Below are 23,888 nucleotides of genomic sequence, written 5' to 3' on the forward strand. Positions count from 1 at the left end.
AAAGTCAGATGCCCAACCAACTGAGCCACCCAGGCGTCCCAAGCATCCTACTCTTGATCTCGGCTCAGGTCATGATCTCACAGTTTGTGGGATTGAGCCCCGCACCTGGGATTCTCTCTCTCCCTCTCTGTCTGCCCCTCCCCTGCTTGTACTCTCTCTCTCTTTCTCAAAATAAATAATTTTAAAAAATGTATAATATGTTACACCTATCAAAGTGCCAAACATGTTAAAGTCAGACACTATCAAGGCTTGGCAAGGAAGTGAGAAGAGGAAACCAAGATAGACTTGGGATGTAAACTGGCACAGTGACTCTGGAGAACAATCTTGTTAAGATTAGGTTATCTGTGTAGGAGGATTTCATAATCACGAGTCCCATTCTCAAAGACATGCCCTAGAGAAACTTTGACACAAATGGCTGAGGAGATTAGCACAGCTTTATTCATGGCAGCTGGCAATGTGAGGCAATGTAGGTGTTTTCACCCTAGGAAAGTAGCTGATGAAAATGTAGCTAACCCATAGCTTGACACTGTATGCAGTTAGAAGCAATATTTAGAAATTCACTCAGCAACATGGGACATTCATAAAAATACAGCAACAAATGAAAAAGGTAAGAAATGTGATGAAGTCTATTGCTCAACGTCATTTGCAGAAATTAAAACCAAACCACAAAACAATACTACATTTTACAAACAAAAAACCAGATGTCCAAGGACACATATCACACACATTCAAGTGGGTGCTTATGGGGATCTGGGAGTGGGGGGGAGAGTCTGGGGAGGCAGAGAGTGAAAGAAAAGAATAAAATGGAACAATATACAAAAGGGGCCTCGTACTGACAAATTAGGAGAGCTTGCCATGACTTAAATAATGTAATTAATTTAGCTTTCTGTGCTTGGGTTTACAGGAGAAAATAGACAGGTGGTGGAAACATTGGGTTATTTTATAACATATACAGGTATCTGAAATTCAGAAGGATTGACCTTGTTACTCTGACTGACGTGGTGTTCACTTTATAAGCAGATATTTGTTCTGAGCAAAACAACAGCATGTCAGATGAAATTGATGGGATTAATTTGAAGGTGAGTTTGTAAATTTTTTATTTAATATATAAATGTATTTTAATTTTATAATGAATGTAAGATTTCCAAGTATTAAGGATATATACTTAGTTTTATGCCTCCATAAATTTAAAGTACCATTAGAATAAAAAATAATTTAACATTAGAGTGCTTGAGAATATTTTTCTCTACAAGAGAGTTTCTCTTTAGTATGTGAAACACCACTTAAGGGGTATGACGCTTTGCCACAAGAGACTTGAGTGTTATCTTAAGGCACAATGGTTTGATGCCCCAACACATCTAGATATTCTTTTTGCTCCTTTCCTAACTATTTTAGAGCATTTCTGTGAATTCCCCCAAATCTTTCTTGCTTATTGCCCTTCACGTCCCTGAGGCCCTCAACTCCCCTTTGGCGTGTACGTGTAAAAGATGTTTTGGGTTTTTTTTTAATTATTATTATTTTAGAGAGAGAGAGAGCAGGGGAGAGGGGAAGAGAGAGAGAGAGAGAGAGAGAATCTTAAGCAGCCTCCATACTCAGCGTGGAGCCCAACACAGGGCTCGATCCCACGACCCTGGGATCATGACCTAAGCGGGAATCAGGAGTCCGACGCTCAACCGAATGAGCCCCTCAGATGCCCCACATAAAAGATGTTTTAAAATGAGATTCTTCAAGAGCACAATGCTGATTTTAGCTACAGAAAGTCCTAGCTGTTTGGAAGGCTTCTCAAAGTGGATTTGCCATGGATAAAATGAAGACTGCATGAATGCAGAAAAAGGCGAACCCTACTCTATCTTGGAGAGAAGGGGATTAAGTGATCTATAGAAACTAGATCAGACTGCTGCCTTCTGATACTGGGTTGGGAGGTCACTATGCTCTCTCCCATCCCATCTCTTTGTGGGGACCACAAGTTTCCAGTCACTGCAGTGAGGATCGACCATGACATGCTCTGTGTATCCCAGGATCTCACAACAAGTGGACATTTTCCCCCCTCCACATTTAGCGCCTCCGTCGAAGTTCTTTCCTCTTCTTGGCATGCTGCCCCCTTCCCCAACCCAGCTTCCATCTGTCGACCCTTTTAAGATTGATCTCAATCTCTTTTGCCATTTCCAATAGACTATTTCTTCTTCTACTGAGTAGAAATGATCTCTCTCTCCTTCTGCCCCTGTGTTGACCCTGACAACTGACGTAGGGTTATTGTGCACTGGGATCACTGGTTCTAAGACCCTGGAGGGCAGATTGCCTTGCCCACTGCTGCGCCCCCTGCACGCCATAGACCTGATAAGCAACATGTGCACCCCAAATGTTCCCTGAGGTAAATCAGAAGCACAATTTACTATCTTCTAGAACTGCCCTATTACATCTCTGCTCCTTCCAGAAAATTAATTCCTTACTTGAGCTCCATAATTTTTATTAACTCACCCTCTGTCCAACCCCAGGACAACAAATGTGTGTGTGTGTGTGTGTGTGTGTGTGTGTTCAATTTTTGTTCAAGCCCCATATATATTCATATATATATTCATATATATATGTGTGTGTATATGTGTGTGTGTATATATATATATATATATATATATTTCATTTAATTCTCCCAAAAAGCCTATAGGGCAGGTAGTATTATCCCATTTTGCAAATAAACTGAGGCTCAGAGAGGCTGTAAAACTGTCACTTCGGTAGTGATAGACTAGAGCTGGGATTCAAACTCGGGCCATCCTGATTCTTAACTCCTTTTTCTTGCCTCCATGTCGGACTGCCCCTGAAAATAGACTGAGCCCACGGGTGGAGCAGGAACCCCGATCATCACAGTTCCCTCAAGGAGGATGGGACGTGGGTGCACATGTGCTTTGGAAACTGCGAGGAATTCTTTGCAATGTAACTATTATAATGAATATTGTTGCCACTTTTCTCACTGCTGTTAGCAAAGAGCCAGCCGTGACCTTACAAGAGTGAATTGCTCCAGCCATTCTCTGAGTTGGAGGGGGGAGTAAGCATCACACCTCAACAATGCCCTCACCACTGAGGGAAAAGGGACGGGGACATCTAGGAGAGGTTTGTCACCCTTTGGCTCTGAGCTGTCATTAAAAAGCACAATGAGGGGGCGCCTGGGTGGCTCAGTCGGTTAAGCGTCCGACTTCAGCTCAGGTCATGATCTCATGGTCTGTGAGTTCGAGCCCCGCGTCGGGCTCTGTGCTGACAGCTCAGAGCCTGGAGCCCATTTCAGATTCTGTGTCTCCCTCTCTCTGACCCTCCCCTGTTCATGATCTGTCTCTCCCTGTCTCAAAAATAAATAAACGTTAAAAAAATTTTTTTGGGGGGGCACCTGGGTGGCTCAGTCGGTTGAGCGTCCAACTTCAGCTCAGGTCACGATCTCGCGGTCGGTGGGTTCGAGCCCCGCGTCGGGCTCTGGGCTGACGGCTCAGAGCCTGGAGCCTGCTTCAGATTCTGTGTCTCCCTCTCTCTCTGCCCCTCCCCTGTTCATGCTCTGTCTCTCTCTGTCTCAAAAATAAATAAACATTAAAAAAAAAAAAAAGCACAATGAGAAAGCTCATTGGGGCTGGGTGGAGAGATGGTGGAGGGGTGCCTGCCTTCTCAGGGCTGCCGTGTGTGAGTATGAAATTTTTGTTCGAGCCCCAAGGATCGAGGGTTCTGGAATCCAGTCAGTGCTATGTGTCCTGTGCAGGGTGGTGACCTCCCAGAGAAAGAGAGAGAATCACCCTAAAGCATCAGTCCATCTGCCCAGACAGGGCATGTTTTTAAAAATCTGTCCTTGCAGGAGGAAGGAAGGAAGAGGGTTAGACTGTGTGTGTGTGTGTGTGTGTGTGTGTGTGTGTGTGTTTCTAACTTGTCCCAGGCCTCTGTCAGCTTGCCAAGCTTTGTGCCAGCCCTGTACCCAACCTAAGGTACCACACAGACCAGCGATGACCTCGCCTACATAATGGGCCAGGCAGGAGACTCTCTGCCAGCTAATGGTGGCCGTCAGCTGTCAGATGAAAATATTTTTCAGTTCCTGCTGGCTGGAGCTGGGTCTAAACCAGCGACCTCAGTAAAAATCTCCGAGCTCCATTAACTCGGCCACCGAGAGCCTGCCTCCTGGTTACGGTGGAGTCCTGAAGTCAGAGCCGCTGGCTGGGGATCCTGTATTCACTGAGGTGCTCTGTTCGGGCATATACCTGAAGGGGCTCGAGCTGACTCACTCTGCTGCCTGCCTTCCTTCCTGGCCCAGTTAGCCCAGGCTGGGGGGGGGGGGTGTCAGTGTCACTGGAGGAGGTGTGACACATGGCCATGCTGTGACAGCTTATCAGAGCAGACCTGGTCATGGCAGCCTTTCGCCGGCAGAGGCAAGGAGGGGAGGACTCTGGGAACAGGGGGTGAACACCTGCGAATGGAGGCTGTATTTGTGTGAGCCTGAAGTGTGTGTGGTGCATGTGGTTATGTGTAAACGGATGTGCATGAGGTTATGCATTGGTATGATTGTAGGTGAGAATCCACGTGTGGTTGTGTGCTCGTTGCATGTCTGTTGTAGGAGGCTGTGTGTGCTGAGTGCGAAATGATACGAGACACAGAACATGTGAAGAAGGAGGGGAGAAAGAGGAGGACACAGAACGTAAGGATGCACGTGGACGAGATGGAGTGTTTAGGGGAGAAGAGACTGTCCTTTAGGGGTGGCTGGCTCTCAGAAGCAAAAGGCTGGAACCTTCTTTCCCAGATGGACATTCTGAAGCTCTTATGAAGATGCCAGGTCAATGAGGGGTGGGAGAGAAGCAGAAGCCACAGCAAAGCAACCGTCCCCCCTCCGGTGCGCCGACATCAGGCAGACCTCCCACCCTCGAACTGTCCCCCTCCGGTGCCCCGACATCAGGCAGATCGCCCACCCTCGAACTGTCCCCCTCCGGTGCCCCGACATCAGGCAGACCTCCCACCCTCCAACTGTCCCCCTCCGGTGCCCCGACATCAGGCAGATCTCCCACCCTCGAACTGTCCTCCTCCGGTGCCCCGACATCAGGCAAATCGCCCACCCTCGATGACTGGGCCATGTCGCAAGCCCCAGCCCCCCACTGGCAGGTGATGCCCCTGCACCTCCACATTTGGAGCCAAGGCTACTACACTCATGCCACCCAAACCATCAGGTCGAGAGCCCCCCAGGTGGGGGACTCCTGACAGCTGTCAGCTCCCGACAGCTTGCCTCTGCCCCTCCAGGCCCAGGGTCTCAGCTGTCGTGGGGTCAGGGCCAAGGTGGCACAGCAGGGAGATACTACTTCCCTCTGCACTGAGGGGGAGGAGAACTGAGGCACAGAGCAGTTAAGCGGGTTCACCAGAGGCCCTTCACTCCTCCGTCGTCCCTGACGACATGAGGGACGAGGGTCGGGATCTCGGGTTCTCAGCAGGGAAGCCAGCCCTGGGGGCCGTAAGTCGGGCCTGCGTGCTCCGTGTGGCTGCCAGGCGGCCCAGGGGGACCTGTGCTGAGACAAAGTAAAGCGCATCCCCACCTGCCCCACCAGTGGCATATCTGCTGGATTATGTGTGGCAAACACTGGGGCAGGGACAGGACATTCACGAGGGGAGATGCTGGGCAACTGTCAGGAACCTTCTGCCACATAAACACAACATTCTCAAGTGGTCTCGGTGCCTGGAACTCTCGGCGAGCCAATGCTCCGGATCTGGCCATACCTCTTCCTTTTCCTCCTCCTCCGCTGGTTTATTTCATGCAAACCCTGCTTACGTCAGGCCAACTTTCTGCTAAACGCATTTCCATTGATTCCTTGAAAGCAGAGGCTCACGAAGAGGGAATTTTCTTTTCTCCAAAATCGATACTAGGAGACAGAATTTCTCCTTCATTCTTTTGCCAGTCCTCGGAGACTGTTTCAGGAAACAGCCCAGGCCAGAGGGGGAGAGGGAAGAAGCCCAGCACGTCTGAAGCACGGGCTATGCTCGAGACGCTGAGCTGCCCTGCTTTCACGTGGGTTTCCAGGCTCTCCTGAGCCAAGTGTGACCAGAGGAAGCTGGCCAATGTTCAGTGAGGGTTTCTCAACCTAAGCCCTGCGACTGTGTTGGGAGAGGGGAGAAAAGGGCAGGGGGGTGGAAGACATCTCTGCCTCTGCCCTTCTCCCATTCCACTTTCAAAGAAGCCCAACATGGCCCCAGAAGTCCCAGCCCATCAGAAGACGAACCCAGTGGTTAGGGCCTCAGCTGGGCAGAGCTGGTTAGAGTCTGAGGTCAACCATCCCTGTTGGGTGAGCCAGTCTGGCAAAGGAACGTGGCTTCCCTCCTGAAGCCTGGGGTTGTGGTGCACTCAGATGAATGGAGGGGACTAGGGCCAGGGACGGGAGAGTGAGTCAGAACCTACTGCAACAGACCCTCCCCAACTCACCGTGGATGGTGGGTAAGACCAAGGTCGCTGCCAAGGAGCAAGTCCACTAGGGAAAACCTCTTTAGAGACCCTGCGTGCCAGTGAGGGCAAGGAAACCAGGATGAGACCCTCTTCCAGGTGAGGTACTTGGGTGACCAGACAGGCTGCCCCACAGGCCCCCCTGCATCCCCCCCGGTTCACGCTAACTCACCAACACCTCCCTTCCCCATCCTCAAGCTGAGACTCAAGGCTTCTGACCGACAAGCCCTGCAGTTTCCATCTCCCCGTCCATCAAGTGGGAGTGGTGGTCTCTGCCCGTCTCATGGCAGTCACGTGGGAACTGCTTGTGAGGAAGGGACCCTGTTATGATAAAGACCCAGATGCCACACAGAGACTGTAGCTGCAAAAGCCACACTGCTGGAGGTTCAGACCACTGGGTAATAACTCCAGGAGGTGACTGGTGGGGGCTTGACTAAAATCAAATAACCTTGGGGCACCTGGGCGGCTCAGTCGGTTAAGCGTCTGACTTTTGATATCAGCTCAGGTCATGACCTCACCATTCACGAGATCGAGCCCCGTGTTGGACTCTGTGCTGACAGCACAGAGCCTGCTTGGGATTCTCTCTCCCTCTCTCTCTGCCCCTCCCCCAAGTGCACACGCACTCCCTCTCTCTCTCTCAAAATGAATGAATAAACTTTTAAAAAAAGTTAAAAATTTTTTAAAAAGTAAGCTAGACTCATACATATAATCTTTTGGTAGCTTTTTTTGCCCCTTTCATTACTAGTCTTCATTTTTTCTTTCACCGAATCTTTCTGAATTTAAGATTAGGGGTGGATCTGGGGTCCCTTCTTACTGAAAGAGGATGCTGACTGACACACACAATGTGTGCAGGAGACCTGGCTTCCCCCCTCCCCCCCCGACACCGATTCTAACAACCTGAGTGACTTTGAACCAGCCTTGTCTCCTCTCTGGACTCAGTTTCCACACCTCTAAGATGAGGAGGTTGAACTAGCGGGAGGCTCTGATGAAAGGGTCATGACATGTGAATCAGGCCCCTTGACAGATGAGGCTTGTGAGGCAGCGCTAGGAGGCAGGGACAGGGAGAGACCAATCAGGAACCCTGCCACTTGGTCACGAGGTGTTTAATCAGTTCCTCCAGCCAGCCCCGCCATGGGGAACAGCTCCAGAGGCCGTCCCTGACTTCGATCCCCTGGGGCCCCGTGGAGAGGACACCCACCCAACCAGCCTAGAGAGAACATTACCAGGCATTTTTCCCCTTGACGGCACGGACGGGTCACATGACCCGGAGCAAGCGTTTTCCCCTTTCTGTGCACCTCTGTCTTTCTGGCACAATGCCTGCAGACGTCCCAGACTCGGGTTGAAGAGGGTCAAGTGGGGATGGTTATGAAAATCTTCAAAAGGCATACACCTTCCACATGGCAGGTGTCTGCTCATTCAGTATTTATAGGAATCTCGAAAATGCTCTGTATTATCACAGACATTGGGAAGGGAATTAGAAGCGGGTGAGAAAGAGCTCAGAGAATACAGCGCCTTGGGTTCCTGGGGCTCCTGTTAAGTTACAGCGGGGAAGGGCAACATCAGAAAGTTAGTGGGCAAGCCCTGGGGTGCCGAGCCACAGTGAGCTCCCAGAGGTGGAGGGGAGGGACTTCCTCCTTGGCTGACTCAGTGGAGGCTTCCAGAAGAAGCAGCACCCGTGGTGGGGCCTTAGGGACAGGTGAGGAGACTCCAGACGGTGTAGACCCTGAGTGCAAAGGGCATGTTCTCGGGAACACATTGATGCTTCCCACCCTGCAGCCTGCCCGGAAGACACCGAGCCATTTCCCTTCAAGGCTGGGATGCTCTGAGCCAGAGTGTGCATGGACATTTTCACAAGGCTTGGAGTCCCCGGATTTGGGTGTTACCTCAAAACAACCAGCTTCCTCCCTTCCATTCTTTAGTCACACGGTCATTCTTCCAGCTTGTATGTCCTGCTCTCCTGTCATGGAGGAGATCCAGAAGTCGGCTATCAGGACGGCAGCCCCACATGTGGCCTGGTGAGGCTGTGCTCATGGGGCGACGGCCTGCGAGTGAAGAAGCACCTTGTGCTTCCAGCCCCGGTTGACATCACCCGGGACGGAGGTGAGCCCGTCCCATCATCCCTGTCTGAATTCCTGACCATGGGACTCGTGAGAAATGATAAAGGAGTACCTGTTTTTAAGCTACCAAATTTTGGGGGCGCCTGGCTGGCTCAGTCGGTTGAGCTTCTGACTTGGCTCAAGTCATGATCTTACGGTTCGTGAGTTTGAGCCTTGTGTCGGGCTCTGTGCTGACAGCTCAGAGCCTGGAGCCTGCTTCAGATACTGTGTCTCCCTCTCTCTCTGCCCCTCCCCTGCTTGCACTCCCTCCCTGTCTCTCTCTCTCTGTCAAAAATAAGTAAATGTTAAAAAATATTTTTTTAAACTACCAAATGTTGGTGTAACAGATCTTGACCAGGTGCTCAGGGCAGGGGATGGGAGCACTGGAGGAGCACCTTCTTTCAGGGACATGGGAGAGACTTCACCGGTGAAGGGAATTTGGGTCAGGCCTGGCAACAGGAGAAGGCTTCCAAGGCCTTCTCTTCATCCTGCTGCCCCTCCCCTACCCCCCACGGTGGCGGGAGGAGGGGGGGAGCATCTGACAGCAGAGACCAGTATAGCAAATGTCTTCCCATAGTGAGGGATTTTGCTGCAAATCCTTAATCAATGAGGAAAAATTTAAAGAGATTAAGGTAGCTGCTGTGCTGAACGCATCTCCCTTTCCTCCTCCTGCTGGACCTTTCTTTCCTTTGACTGGACTTTCCTCTCTCTCTGTTCCCTCCCCTCTACATCTACGGGTCCTCTCTCTCTCTCCCTCTTTCATCTTCCCCTCTTCCCTCCAGGATCCTCTCCCCTCTCTGAGCCTCTTTGCCCACAATTCTCTTTCTCCTGCTTCCCACTGCCCCTGCAAACCCGTGTCCTGCCCCCACATTCCACCTGAAGGGGGGCTCTTTCTCCACAGCGGCTCTCTGGCCTTGAAGGGATGCTTTCACTGTTTATAAGTTTAGGACCAGATGAAACTACTTTTTTGAAAGCCCACAGGGAGACGTTCCTGCTTCCATCCCCAGCCCCTGACGCCACCCAGCCCTACAGGCAAATGTCCTGAAGAACTTGGTCTCCTAAGATTTGCCCTCTCCAGGTTTTAGGAGGAAGAGACCAGGACTGAGGCATTACAACCAGAAACCACAGGTGAGAGAGGAGAGAAGATGGATTCAGTCCCATGAACATTGTGGCCGTTGTCAGAGACCCAGATTTGGGCAAGGATAACCCTGACCTGTCGTAGACCCATGAGATGTCGTAGATGACATCTAATAACACTCTGGGCTTACTGCATAGCTCTTTCAGTGTTTTGAGCCACTCATATATGTCCTGTTTCCCTGTTCCTGTAGGATCTCCCCCTCCGATTCTCCAGCCCGCATCTCATAACCCACCCACCATGAGGACCCACTGTGAGTCCCAGTGCTCACACAAAATGTGGTGAACTAATTCCTACGGCACTGAGTATCCACCTCTCATAATTTGGCCCCTGATCATTTACTGTACTATCTCTTTCTCTTGCTGTTTCTGGTGTGTAAGTCTCGTCCCCCAAGTAGGGCTCTTGCAGGGCCCAGACCAGGCCTAATGCTTCTTCTATAACTGGCTCAGAGTCTGGCTCTGTGCTGAGCATCTGGTAGTGGGTCAATAGTATGTGATCAAATGATTGTACGTCTCATGCAAGCCTGTGAGGAGGCAAGGGTGGACAGTCTTCTATCACTATGAAGTTGAAGAAGTTGGAGGGTATCTCTTACCTGTCCTCTGGATCGGGGAAGTCATTTATTCCATTAACCCTGGAAGACTTGCCACAGTCCAGATATAGGGGACAGGGGAGGGGAGCCAAGAGGGCCTAGGACACATCTCCTCCGGTATGCCTGTGTCCCTCAGGGTCTCACCTTGCCCGACTGCTTGGAGTAGAGGTCATGTCCTGAGTGAACACTCTGTGTTCCAAGTAGAATGAGTAAGATTTGAAATTTGGCTTCACACAGAACTATGTTCAGATCCCAGTTAAACCAGCCATATCTTCAATCCCCACTTCTTTCATCTGTGAAGTGGGTTTAGTTTCTACCTCAGTGATTTGTTAAGTGGATTAAATGATGCAGTTTATGTAAAGCCATTAACATCGTACCTGGCTCTTGGTAAGTGCTCAGAAAAATGACAGACACTGTTATTCCAGCCTTCTTCACTTGGTTGCATGCTGCCTGCCCTTACTCAGGGAGATGGTAGAATCCAGGAGTGGGAGAGGCCTTCTTCCACTCCCCAGGCAGCCACCCTGGCAGCAGATGTGTTCCACTGGGGCTCTGGCCCCTCACTCAGAGCGTTGCCTTCCCCCTCACCTCTCAGAGAATTGCAAGTCAGGCTCTGGTGCCGGTTCATAGCTGGGGTTTGTCCCATGAGGAGCATGAAGAAGAAAAGAAAACTCTACTTTAGGAGCAGGGAGCGGGAACCTACCAATGAAGCCTCTTGTAGTCTATGGGCAACTACTTTACTAGCAGTTCAAGAAAGGTGAAGCAAAGTGTTCAAGTCAAGGATGGGAGAGGAATGGCTTGTCGCAGCACATACCAAAAGGACGTGAGGGTTTTTGTTGCCTTTAAGTTCACTATGAACCAACGATGTCATATGATGGCAGAGAAAAAGAGAGAGATGATAGATAGATGGATAGATAGATAGATAGATAGAAAGATATAGAGATAGAGATAGGTATGGATATGGGTATGGATACAGATACAGATTTATAGATAATACAAAATAGCCTGTGGGCAGGGAAAACCTTGGTGAGTTCTAGATTGGATGTTAAATAGTGACCAGAAGAAAGGAAGTGACAGAGTAGTGTTGGATTGTGATTCTCGAGCCTGGATCCCACCCAGTAAATGGCACAGGACACAAGAAGTATGCTCAGAAAGGAGTGTCCGGGGTAGAGGACTAGGAACTGTTTCTCACAGGGCCAGCCGGAGGCATAAAATGCTTTCAGTCTGAGGAACTGAGGACTCAGAGTCCAAGGGCATCTGTATTAAATCATCGAAGGGATGCCTTGAGAAAGGGATCTCACTCTTCTGTGGGATCTCAGATGATAAAGCTATTTGGGGTGGAGGGTGTCTAAATGGAGATAGTCCCTTGTCCAAAATAAAGGTGAACTCACCAGTATTTAGAACCATCCAAGGATGTGAGCAGACGCTGGACCTCACTGAAGTGGGAGGGAGAGGTGGTCACTCCTCAGTTCAGAGGCTTGACTAGGCAGCTCTGCCTTAATCCTCGGTAGCTATCTGCTTAGAAATTAATTCTTTAAACCGTTTTCTTCCTCGACCAGCTGCAGCCAACCTGCCTCTGGCCAGAAACTTGGACCTAGACTTCCTACATGTGTGGTGTGGTCAGACAGGTGCTGTGGGAGGAGGCTGCCTTGGTTATCTGCGCTGGATGGAGTTCACTCCCACCGGAAAGAAGCAGAGAGGGGGAGGCATGGTGTCTGGGAAGACACTGGAGGGGCCTCTCTGCCAAACACCTGCTGCATCAGCTGCATCAAGGATGACATCATGGATGGGAGGTCTGGGGTGGAAGGACAGAGCAGTAGGAGTGGCTGGTTTAACAGCTGATTTGAGCCTTTCTGAGATGGGGAGGTAGGGAGGGGGAAAGGTGAGGTGACTGAGGCAGAGTTTCTTTGATGTGTGGTCGGCGATGCTGAAGAAACCAGGGCATTCAGAATTTCTTAGACTATCTAGAACCTTTGCGAGTCTTATTTTCTGCAATTACCAAGGCTCCCTACAATTGTGTGAACTTTTCCCAAACCATCTATTCTAATGAGCACAGAGCAGGGTGTCAACATTTTGATGAACAATCAATGGAAGATTCAGGTTAGACTAAGCCTGTATCCTCTGTTTCTAGCATTCAGAATATAAATTTTGTAAATGTGATTGGCACAAACCACCAAAAAGCAAAGACACAAGCAAAGAAGCCAGAGTGCGGGGTTGACAGGTAACAATGCCCTAAAATATCGAAAATAAGAAAACACAACAGGAAGGAGAAAACTTCCAAGGATGGCCCCAAAATAACATACCTGAGTGAGTTTGGTTAGCGAAAGTAAACAAAACTTCCAGGCAGAAATAGAAAGCTGTCAAACGGTGACTTTGAAGCAGGTGGGTAGATCTTCCTATGCATCTGAGAGAGTGAGTGACATAGCTAATAGTAATCCTAGCAGAAACATTAATGGCTTGATGTTAACATTAACCAGTTTGGTCTTCTAAGGACAGGACGTTGCTTTGAAATTCAGCAATGACAGTGGCCCCTGAATCTTCTTCCGAGAAGGCACTTCGAAAGGTGTGGATCAGACCAGTGTTCTTCAAATGTGAATAATAATATAATCATGTGGGGACTCTTGTTAAAAATACAGCCATTCAGAGACTGGCCTCCTGAGTCCCAGCATGCAATCCAGCCCCCAGATGATGTCACTGTCCCAGGACACAGCTGAGGGGGAAAGAAGTCTTGCTGTCAATCACAGATGCTGCCACCTGGCGTCTCAGAAAGCCAGCATCTACACTGGACACGGCTGAAATAAGCATAATAATTGCATTTATTGAACACCTACCATGACTGGCACTGTGCTAACATTACACATATTCTCGCTAATGATCTGGACAGTTGTACAAAGAAAGTAACACCACCTCCTTTTTAAAAGTGAACAACTGAGGTTAAAAGAAGCAAGTGACGGACACAGGCTCATATAGATGGCAAGAGATAGGGTGGGAATTAGAACTCGGATCTCTTTACACTAAAGCTGGAGTTCCTTCCCCTGACTAGCCTCCTTGGCCTGGTGCACAGAGCCTCCCTGGGATGACAGATCCGTGTGCTCAGTCCCCAAATGTTGAGCTTCTGTAACAGAGGTGGCTCCCAGGGCCGATGAGGCCTGAACTGGGGGCCAGCTGCTCCCAGGAGCTTGCCCAGCCACTCTCATGGCCCTTCCCCTTCATCACAAGCGGACACACCAGCTTCTACCTCAGTTTCCCCACATTTTCTCAGCAGGCAGCACTAGGTGATAATTATCTCACTAGGGGCTATGAGTGCTAAAGAGATAATGACAGTAAAGCACTTGAAAGATAAAATGCAGTAACCACTATAATTATTGCTTCAGCTGGAAGCCCCTCTACCCTGTAGTCGAGAGGAGGAAACGTTCTCTGGAAAGATCTGTTGCCAAGCACAGTGCCTGGCATTCAGCGTGGCTGCTAAATGAAAATCCCAAAACTTGTCTAACCCCACTCCTGGAAACCCCCCTCCCCCGAGATCTTTGATGTGGAGTCTTATAGTTGATGAAGCTTTGTGGTAGGCAAGAAAATAGGAGAATGGACTGGTTCTCCTAGAACACAGCAATCTCAGGAATCTGGGTGGCTCAGTCGGTTAAGTGTCTGACTCCTGATTTTGGCTCAGGTCATGATCTCACGGTTCATGGGTTTGAGCCCTGCATCAGGTTCCTGGCTGGCAGTGCTGAGCCTGCTTGGGATTCTCTCTCTCTCTCTCTCTCTCTCTCTCTCTCTCTCTTTACCTCTGTCTCTCTCAAAATAAATAAATAAACTTAAAACGAAACGGGAACACAGCAATCTGAGTTACTGGCTCAGAAAGGACCCATCATCTCTCATCTTCCCTGCATCCAAGCATCTCCTGCTCAGAGGCAGGGACTCTCCCAGCACCTGGCTTCCAGCGCTTGGAGAGGGAGAATCTCAGGGGTAGGACTGGCCCGTGGTCTTCCAGCACTGAGTGTCACAGCACCATGCTTCCTGGTCCTTCCAGCCCACCCTGCAGCGCCCCCCCCCCCAATTATCCCCTCCTCTCTCCTGGGCACAGTCAGCCAACAGTAACAGGCCTCTCAGTTTCGGGAGCATGGGGAAATGTCTGCATAGGCACCAGATTGAGGTCACGAAATTCATTTCATTTATACTGCGACCTCTGCCCCAGCAATATTTGCTATCTCCAGGGGCACAAACCTAGATACTTCATTAACCCCTGAGAGCTATCAAAGCCCATTTGGAGATTCCAATAACATTAGGATCTAGCCATTCAGGGTAGGAAAGTCTCAAATCCAGAACATGAAGCCTGGTGTGAGATATCCGGTGAACTGCGGGTCCGCTGTCTCCCACTAAAGGGAGTCAAAAAAAGAGGGGAAGGAGGTTGCGTCTGAACAGAGGGAAAAGGAAGTGGTTTTAGCTTAGGCTGGCGTTTTGTGAACTCAGAGAGTTGGTAACTAAGTAAGTGTTCAGTCTCGTAGTTACCTACCCTTTACTTATTCAGTTACTATTTATTGAGCCCAACCACGTGCAGACAGCACAGTGCTCCGCATAGGAACAAACGGTCAAATACAACAGTGTGATAAGTGGTGGCTAAGCATGCTGCCGGGGGGGCTGGGGAAACCCAGAGGAATTTCTACATAACCTCTGAGCCAGGGAAAGCCTCCTGAAAGAGCTGAATTTTGAAGGAAAGAGCATGATGTGTTTGGGAAAGTGCAGCAGTTTCAGATGGATAGAGAGAGGGATGTAGATAGAAGAGCACTGGGACGGGTGGAAAAGCGGTAAGTGGGGTACGAATCATCAAGGTTTGCATGCTAAGCTGAGGATCTCGATGCTCTCTTAATGGGGAGCCAGTGGCAATGTGGATGTGAGCAAGCAGAGAATCGTCTTTACGTCTTGGAAAACCTGACCTGAGAGCTGGATGAGAAGGCACAGGAGTTAAAAGCCATACAAACAATTCGGGTGAGGGATGATGATGGCTGAACTCGGGCCCCGGCCCACGGTTGAGTAGAGAAGGACAGGATGGGGATGGAAAGAGGGGAGAAGACAGCACGTGGTTACTGAATATCTGGGTGAGTTCTAGAAAGAGAGAGTGGCCAAAGTCTAGCGTGTGTCAGCCCATTCATTCACGTAAGAAACCAGAGAAGTGGGAGTTTGAGGAAATGATGAGGGGTCAGTTTGGACATGTGAGTTTGCAGTCTGAGGAGTCCGTCGCCATCCACGTGACGTGCTCACCAAGCTCCCCTTGGCGCCCCCCATGTTCGGCTCTCAGGAGCTGGGAGAAGCAGGAGCAGGGCCCATCTGGGGGCCAATACTGCACAGCCGGGCAGATCCATCATCTTGTGGGAACACTGGCCACGCTGAGAGGCAAGAACCACCCAAGACGGAGGGAATGGGGACCCACCCCCCCGCCGGATCCTCAGTTGGTAGAGGCTAGTTAGTACCCCTAGCATCTCCACCACGTGGCCTGGACCCCTGAGTGGATGTGGAGATGTCCTGCATTCGGCATGGTGGCAGTGACAGGTGACCGGGAGGTAAGGTTGCCAGGTGAAAAGACACCCACTTAGGATTAAAGACCACACTTAGCATGATGAGCCCAGGGGGAGGGGGTGAATGGAAGTGTTGAATCACCACACCGAACACCTGAAACCAATGCAACACCGTATGTTCACTATACTGGAATTCAAATTAAAAACTTAATAAAAAAAAAAAAAAGAACAAGAAGAACCGACCATCATCAAGCTCAGGGGTCACTGAGTGTCCAGTGGCAGTGCAACATTTTTTCAGGGGCAGGGACACAGCTGGGACACTAGAGGCACACTGTCAGCATCTCCCTGACACCTCTTCCCCAAGGCCTATTTACTTATTGTTGGGGGTGGGGGGATGTTTAATTGTCTTAAATAGGAATTGTGATATTTGAATACTATTACATGAAAGCTCTCTTTGCTTTGGATACCCTGTTGAATTTGAATCTCAGATAAACAACGCAATTTTTAGTATAGGTATATCCCGAATACTACATGGGATATACTTATACAAAACTTTTTTTTTTTTTTTAGTCATTTATCTGAACTTCAAATTTGTATTCTTATTTGCTAAATCTGGCAACCCTACAAGGGGGTTAAACAGGACCCACCTCCAGATCCTTATCCTGCTAGACCCAGAAATGTATACTTGTGCTGGTAGCAAAATAAGTACCCAGGTCCTGCCCAGATCTGTTGGCCCCATTATGGGTTCTCCTTATTCAAAGAAGTCTTAGAGCTATACGTTTGTGTGTGTGTGACAGGGAATATTGATCTTCCACCAAAGGGCATCAGGGCAGTGGCCTAGCACAGTGGATGGCTCCTGCAGACCCTCAATAAATATTTGACCAGAGATGGATGGAACGATGCAGACTCCTGCTCCAGAAACAGAATGACCTTGGGCAAGTTACTTATCTTGCAGCTTCCATTTCCTCATTAGTCAAATGGAGATAACAGAACCTTCCCGAAGGGCTATTGTGATGAGCAGATGAAAGAAGTCAGGTAAAGAGTCCAGCACAGGCACTCAACAAATGCTCTGTGACGGCCCCGCCCACCAGGTCTCCTGGTTCCCATCCCCCAGCCTTACATGAGTAGAAGGTGGGGCAATCCAAGTGTTGCTCTTCTGCCTGAGTGGAGATAAGCTGTCTTTGTCACTTAATATCCACTGGCTGACAGCCGTCACTGCCCCTCCAAAGGCAGTCTCTGCATGCCTTCTTAGTGAGGCCAGCCTGTGCCCAAGCCAAAAGCCCGTGAATTCAGCTCTCTGAATTCTCACCAGGTCATAAGACATCACACAATTCCTTTTACTGGCAACACTTGAGAACTTTCCAAGCCTCTCCCTGTGCTAGGTGACCCTGGGCTCCCAGCTAGCTCAGGTCTGCGAAGGAGGAGGAAGCAGGTGCATCCTGCACGGTTTGGGTCTGATTTATCATTGTCATCAGCTTCCATTCATATTCCCTTTTCAATTCTGAAATGCCCTCTGAAATGCTGCTTCCCACTAGGCTAGTCTCCATTTTTTTCCCACAATCAACACACTTCTTTCTGATTTCAAGTCTGCATATCTCGTGCTGTTCCCTCAGCCTGGAAATGGCACCCTGCCCAGCAGCACCCAGGGCCTCCCACCTTCCAAGTTCCAGCTCAAGTTGGGCAATGTCCTCAGACCACTGGACCCACGGGTCCTCCCCTGTCTCTGGGTTCCTAAAGCACGTGTATCTGCGTCATTCTTTGGGGGCCCTTCATTCAAATCTGCCTTGATTGGTTACTTCACTATTTCTTCTGAACGTCTTGTCTCCTTGATCAGCTTGCAAGCTCTTGGAAGGAAAAGCAGAACGTGACACTTCTTTCCTGTCCCCCTCAAGCCCAAGTTGGTCCTAGCCTAGCCTAGTCTATGGAGAAAGCAGTCCATAGACGATTCGAGGCCAAATAAGAGAGAGAGTGAAGGGCCAGCACCAAGGACAGTCATCTGTCCATGGCTCCATGGGTCCTGCCCCTCCGGGATTTACAAGCTCAGGCAGAGTGTCTCACAGAGAATGGAGAAGCATTTGGAAGGATGCATGGGTGTTGATCAATAGTTAAATGTTTGCTTTATGTGGAAGCAAAGCATATTTGGGGCTGCGGAAGAGTCAAAAAGAGAGTTGTGAATGTGAACTCGTTCATTTCCTCAGCCAGCAAGTGCCTTGTAGTGCCGCCTGTGAATCTCAGCTCCCCGCTGTGTGCTGAGGGCACACCAAAGAAGGAGACAAGCTTCCTGCCCACCTCACAACCGACTGAGCAAACACTTCTCTTCAGCCAGATAAACCCGGACAGCCCTCTTAGAAGGTTGGATATTAGGATGTGCTGGGCTGGGAGGAAAGAATGAGAAGGAAGTGAGAAGGAAAAGACCTTTGGGGCAGGCCATTCGTAAGAAGCAATAATTATATGGTTATCGCTACCTAACAGAGCCGCAGAAGATGCACCCAAAGAACAAGATACTCAGAAAACACATCAGGACGCTTGAGGCACAAGGCATGATTAAGCCTGGGGAGTGCTGGGGTGCACACTGCATTTACTGCGGCCATGCACAGGCCCACACTGATGCCCAAGGTTCACCTTTCACTGTCTCGCCCTGGGGGCCACCTCTGCAGGAATAATGCTGTGTGACCCTCTCTTCTCCATCCTGGTGCCAAGTGGCAAGGGGAAACATGGTGTGCTGAGCTGGGAGGTGGAGAACCTAAAACCGGCCAGCTGTTCAATTCTCCAGCAGCAGGGAGACCTGTGTGTGTCCAGCCTGGCCAGGGAGGGGGTGCGGGGAGGGCTCACGCCCTGGAAAAGGTGAAAGGAAGAGGAGAAAGGGCCAAGGAACTGCAGAAATGAAAGCTGGGGATCTAGGGATGAATGTGCATTTTCTTTTCCTTTTGCCAGAGATCACTCCCCTCCTGAGCGAATCTCTTTAAAAGGAAATAGACCCAGTTGTGAATGGCAGCTCTTGCCTAGAGCTGGACCCCTGGAAACTGCAGCCCAACTCCATCAAATTCCATTCTTTATACTTGAGCCAAAAAGCTTCCCACCAGGCTTAAGCTTCAATCTTGCCCCTCCCCACCCTAACACAGCTCAACCCTCATGCGTGTGTGCATGCAAACACACATACACACCCCTCACTGGCTTTACCCCTACCCCCCCCGGCCCTACTGGGCTAGGGGAAGCTGTGATGCTGGAGGCTAGTGACCAACCACCCCCTTTGAAGTAATCTGGGACAGCTGGTCACCCCACAGTAGTCTGAGTGTTAGGGATGCTTGGACCTATGCATTAGGGACGCTTGGACTCCGTGTGTTAGGGATGCACTGTGCTTTCCTTGCACCCGGCCAGGTGGCCTTTCCGAGCAACCCCTGCCTTCTGAGCCCACGTGCCACATTGGCCTCTTAGGCTCAGCTCCTCTTTCCCGTCCCCTGGCAGAGAAGAGAGCCCCAGGACCCTCAATCAATCTGCTGGGCCTCAGAGAACCTGTCCTGCTGTGATGGATTTTTTAATTGGATTGTGACAAACATTTAATACCTAATAGAGCTCTTACCAGCACAGTTAATTAAGAATGTGACTAATCTAATTCGTTGGCAGCTCAGAAAGAGAGAAAGTGGGGAGAGCTTCTAGCAGGGAGTGGGGTTTGGGGAGATGGGGTGGTTCGAGCTGGAAAAGGACTATCGGGCTTGTTCCTCGTCGGGGCAAGGGGATCCCAGACGTATGACACGGGGAGACTGCATCAAGGTCGAGAGGGAGGCGCAGGATGTCGACAAGTTGCAGAGCAGCCTGGTGGACAAGGACCTCGCGTCTCAGTCTGTCGCTTGGTCCCATTGTGCTCATCGGCTTGTCGCCGCTGGCTTGTTAGCAATGCCTGAGCGAACGGGGCTTTGTGGATCCTCCAAAGCTGTAGAGATAACCGCTGAGGGTTACAAGCCTGCTTACTGAACCCGCCTCACGGACAGTAGCTCAGCTAGTCACTGCCAGCCCGGAGCCCGCGACACCTTCACCCTTCTGGACCCCAGGGTCCTGCGCACTTGACATGGAACACAAATATTGCATTCATAACCCCCCCTGAGCACACAGGTACACCGCCAGAAGTATCATGTGAATGTGCTGCCTCCACGTGCGCCCCCACGCGTGCTCTCCGCAAGGTCACGCGGGTACCGCCACGGGTCCACACAGCAGAAGTGAACTCCCGTGCACACAAGATGCGCACAGAGCCCGAATCACCAGCGCCAGTATGCAACACGGCATGTCCTGGGACACCCAAGGGAACACGGCTGGTCGGTAGGCGCCCTCCTGGCTGCGACCGAGGCTTGAGTCCTGCATATCTGAGCAGGGACATCCCACAGGCTTGCTGAGATGGGGCCCTAGCTGTTAGACAGCTGTCACTTTCACCTTCAGCAGGTGGCCCCACGCATGGGAATGGAGGGAGGGGTCTGGGGGAAGCCTGTGGACTGGGTTCTTGGGTGAGTGGTATCGACAACGAGGAAGGAAAAGTGCCCTGGAAACACCGGATGCTGTTGACATGGCAGCTGATTGTGGAAGGAGGCAAAAAGGAGGGCTCGATGTCGGGGTTAACTTTCAAAGGGGGTGGTGTGGGGGGAATATTAATCCCCGATATGCACGGTGCCATAGTAACTGCCGGGAAGGAGAACTATTTCGAGTATGTCTCTGTTACACCAAGAGGCAGGTACTGCACTGAGCTTTACAAATGTGCGGCTTTCATATTCTGATCTTTAATGGCAGGTGATGAGATTAGGGCAAGAAAGCTATGATTTAGCAGTTCTGAGCTACTTGATATCTCACCCAGGGCTCAGCCACCCTTTGTCTGCGCTAATCCCCATGGCAAACCAGAGGTGGGTGGGCGGGACTGAGCTGCGTTTGGACCCTCAGCTCCTAGGAGGGCAGGACACAGCCCTCACGGCTCGCACAGAGCCCAGTGGCTGGAGGGCCAGTGGTGATTCATCGGCCACTGGTGGAGAAGCCGGTGCAGCTCCTGGCTAACCCGGGGGGGTGGGGGGGGGTGGGCAGCAAGACTGGCAAGGGGGCGGGCCGTGCAGATCTGGCTATGTGCCCCGGGGTTGGGGCAGCTGACAGGGCCACTCTCTTTGGGACTGAAACAAAGGACAGGTCTCCTGATGGGACTCAGAAGAGACACATGATGAACCTCACAGCTGGAAAGGCCAGAGGACACATGAGCCACGAACAAAAAAAGCTGGAAAGGAGGGAACACAAGCAGAGAGGCAATCCTCTGGCTCTCTTCCTCGCCTGCCTACCCCTAGTGCGTATGAATCATCCCTTAGGTCTAGATGGCATTTGCCATTCCCAGGACCTCGCACATACATGGAACTGTTGCACACTCGTGTCAGCGAAAACCTTGGGATTTTCTGCACAGGGGCTAGTGACAGGTGGGGGACCCAGATCTCTCGGATCCCAGACCAGCACCACCTGCTCAGCACACCATTTCACTGAAACCCACTGCATCGGGAGGAGGCTACCGCTGTCCCCATTACACAGGTGAGGACACTGAGGCTCTGCGGGTGAGTGACTGACGGCAGCTGAGGCCACTCAGGAAATAAGTGACAGGGACGCGAAGTGGGGTCCAGCCTATGGATTCCCAGTGGCACGCCCTCCCACTCCCCTGTTCTCATTGGCACAGGAGGTGTGAGGGGAGCCCCAGAAAGAAGACTGGAAATGCACTCGGTTCCTGGAGCACCGGAGGGCACTCTGAGCTGGAATGTGAGGGTGGGGAGAGTTCCAGAAGTATGGCCAGAGTCTATCCAGTGAGGCCTTCTCGTGTGTATTCTACCTCCCCCTTTGGCTTCCAGGTGCCTTTCTTTGATTTCCCTCCATCGTCTGCTCCCAGGTGGGGGACAAAGTGGCCCCCTTTGAAATTGTGGTTTTTCTATTGCAGCAGCAAGCCCTTGCTGGGACAGCACATCAGAGCACATCGCCCACCCTGGGCTCTGGGCCCCCCGGGCTCAGGCCCTCCCACCACCGTGTCTCAGTCCTTTCACTGCAGCAGAAAACCTCCCAACAGCCATTAGTCTGACAACTTGATCCGGTGAGGAAAAGCCAAGGCAGCAGGGTGGGAAAGGAGTCCCAGGGAAGGGACTGGAGGCGGCAGAGCCGTGGCAGTGTGTAGAGCCTTCGGCGAGGCCAACAAAGCGCGTGTTTCCTATGTGCTGCTGAAGTGACCTTAGTCCAGCTGTCACGTACTTTTGAACTTCATCCATTAACTGGGAATTAAAAATCTCTGCACACCTTTCTGGCCGGGAAGAAATCACACATAGGAAAGAGGTTTGAAAGCTATAAAGGGCTACAGAAATGAAAGGTAAATGAAGGTATTTTTATTAAGTACAATGAGGAAGATCAAGAGAGGCAGAGAAGGAGGAGGGAAGAACCAGAAGTTTAGGAGTAAGTGCCAGCAGAAATGAATGCTTCCCCACAGAGAGATGCATTAGGCACCTTCTTTTCTAGAAGATCATAAAGGAAATCTGTTCCTAATGGGCATCAATTATAAGACTTAAGAGTCAGCTTGTGGCACCTGTGATTGGTAGGTACCATGGCGGTTCCTTCCATTATTTCCCCATCCTCAGTCTGGTACACAAAATCTGCTCCCTCTCACCCTCAGCCAGTCTTGAAAAGGTAATACTGAGGCTGAGGGGAGTGAACTTGAGGGAAGATCTGAGAAAAGAGAACTTTTGCCAGCGAATTCTGTATATTTTGCTATTGATAAAGTGTACCCTAAAGGGTCAGGGTAAAATAAGGAGGGCTTTTTGCGGTCTTGCTTGAATGGTGCCAGCCTGCACTGCTGGTGTCCAGGAGCAAAGCCACAGCACTGATGAGGCTGAGCTCCCCCTCTCCAATGCTTGCTAGACGTTATGCCTCCCCCATGAGCCGTGGGTCAGGGTGCCAGACCCAACAGCTAGGACGCTGGCGAGACATCTCCAAGTCTCCAGTCAGGGGCAGGCCCTCTGGACCATCAACCATCTTGAACACCAACTGCACACCTACTAGGCGCTCACTGCTAGACTAGCTGCTGGAGGAGGGGAGGGACAACACGCATAGAAGACACGATCCCAGTTGTCAAAACACCTACAGTTCAATCGGGTCCAGTTCAAATGCCCCTTTGCAGTCCCTTCCCGCATAAGTGGCTGCCCTCCAGCCGTGAAGATGATGTCACAGACCATGATCAACAAGGTGTAGACTAAAAACAAGGACTGCACAAGAGGCTACTGAGGAAAGGATTGGAGTGAGACTGGAAGATTCAAGGGTTTCTTGAAAAAGGCCAGGCACACGCAAGTGTGAGGATGGCTCCCTGCCAGCACAACCCTGGACCGGAGGGCAGTGTGGACACACAGAAGCCCACCGCGGGGAGAGGAAGGCCTGCGTCCTGCTTCCACCTCTGCTCTGGCTTCGGAGTTTCATCCGCAGGGGCGATGTGGGCACAGGTGACGTGATGTCCACAGTCATGCCGTCCGTGAAATCCGTAGGCCCCTCCACCACCATGCTCTGTCTGTCTGCCTGAGGGCACCGAGTGTTCGGCCTTGACCAAAACACAGCTGGGTCTGAGCTCTGAGAGGAGGTCCTCGCCAAGGACTGTGTAGGCCCCCAACCCAATCACCAGCCAGCTGCCCCATCTGTATGCAGGACCACTCCCTGGCCCCAAGGTTTATAAATAAACCAAGAGAAGTCATTTTGTCCCAAGAGACTGGGATGTCTCTTGAAATACAGAGATGCTCTGTCTTGTGCCTCCGTGGTTCCTGAGTTTATTGTTATTCTTTGGCGAGGAACAGAGCTTGGATTGAACCTGGTTCCCATCCGCAGCTGAGATTCTCAGCAAAGGCGGAGGGATGGAGTGGGGACAGAGACAAAGACACTCTTGGTTGTGCCCCTAAGTAATAAATGGGGCCACTAAATGAACAAGAGAGGGAGACAAGAGAGAAGCGTGGCAGAGAGGGAGCAGAGGGCGGAGGGTGTTGAGATGGGAAAGAGGCAGTAAGAGAAAGAGACACTGACAGAGACATAGAGAAGAGACGCTGGCAGCTGAATGACAGTTGAAACATCCAGCCAGGACAAGGGAGAT

The sequence above is a fragment of the Panthera uncia genome, chromosome F1 (assembly GCF_023721935.1).
Source record: "Panthera uncia isolate 11264 chromosome F1, Puncia_PCG_1.0, whole genome shotgun sequence".
Classification (NCBI taxonomy): Eukaryota; Metazoa; Chordata; class Mammalia; order Carnivora; family Felidae; genus Panthera; species Panthera uncia.